Genomic DNA, 1,591 nt, shown 5'->3' on the forward strand with positions numbered 1-1,591 from the left:
TATATATATATTTATGTGTCAGTGTGCGCGCAATGGCGGCGGCGTGTGTTTACAATTGAAACTCTTCAAGTGCCTGTGCATAGATACACCATAAACAGGTGATATTTAAAAATGTGTCCATAGATGTGGTCCGAGTTCACCACGATAGGTCACCGCGATCAGAGCGGATATCCGGGTCAGCCATCTTACATTTGATGAAAGTGTTGGCTTAAACGGTGAGAATAGTATACAGTAGTAGTAACTAGTACATTTATTAATTTAGTACTCAGCAATTAAATTTATTAAGTTTAATTAATATTTTATTGGATTTGATTTTATAAAATTTCATCACTTAATTACGAGGTAATCAAATTTAGTATTAGTGTATGACCCCTGACAGTGGCGGATCTAAAGGGGTGTTTGCAACCCCCTCTCGTTCAGCCACTGACTAATGTTATCAGGAGTAAATAATAATAGGTTATTAATATAGATAACCTATTATTATTTACTTTTGATGTTATTATATATACTAGTAAAATAGGGCCACCTTAACACCGCTTGCTTTCGGCACGGCTTCACTCAATTATCACCCCGTCTCCTGAAAGCTAGATCCGACCCTGTATGCTGTACCATAGATATATACAACCATACATATATACAACCATAGATATATCATAGATATATACAACACATATGTGTTGTATATATCTATGGCTGTACAAATTCAAAGACGTGGTTCAAATTCAAGGACACAAGTTCGTACCGTCTTGTATAACCGTGTATTCCCGTGTATAACCGTGTATAACCGTGTTCCTAATTACAAGCCCTATCATCACGACTCGCTATATGTACTATCAGGGACGAATGATATAAATATCATTATTAATGTCAATTAATTACTTTCATCATGACTGTTATTATTTACCCCTGCATGGTAATATTTATTTTTAAATCCTCTCCCCACTCCCTCTCTCTCTCTATCTCTATCTCTCCTCTCTATCTCTCTCTCTCCCTCTCTCTCTCTATCTCTATCTCTCCTCTCTATCTCTCTCTCTCCTCTCTCTCCTCTCTCTCCTCTCTCTCTCCCCTCGCCCCTCTGCCCTCTCGCCTCTCTCCTCTCTCGCTCTCTCGCTCTCTGTGAAAGAACCCGCGTCGCACGGTCGCTCCGTCCGTCGGGCTCCGAAAATATTCCTCCGTCGTCTCTTTCGCGCGCGCGCGTTTCATTTCTGTAATTGTCGCTAGGGGGCGCCGCAGTTTGTTCATCGCCGAGTCGTCCTCCATGTGTCGTATTTTTAACTTGCGGATCTTCTGCCCGGGATAATTCATAATTAATTTAACGACGTGGTCTAACGACGCGATGTGCTACCGTCGCGAGAACTTCCTCCTTCTCCTCCTCCTCCTCCTCCTCCGTACCTTATCTCCGTACTGTAAATAGATTTGTACGCGCGGTCGGGCGGAAAAAAAAGAAGTAAAGGGAAGAAAGAGGGAGAGGCTCTCGTTTTTGGCGGTCGGTCGATCGTAGTACTAGGCTAGTGTAAATACAACGATCCCTCGCCCCGCCCCCACGCACGCCATCGCTCGCCCCTCGACGCTTCTCTCTCTCGGACACCAG

Source organism: Priapulus caudatus, unplaced genomic scaffold (assembly GCF_000485595.1).
Source record: "Priapulus caudatus unplaced genomic scaffold, Priapulus_caudatus-5.0.1 Scaffold1745, whole genome shotgun sequence".
NCBI classification, from domain to species: domain Eukaryota; kingdom Metazoa; phylum Priapulida; class Priapulimorpha; order Priapulimorphida; family Priapulidae; genus Priapulus; species Priapulus caudatus.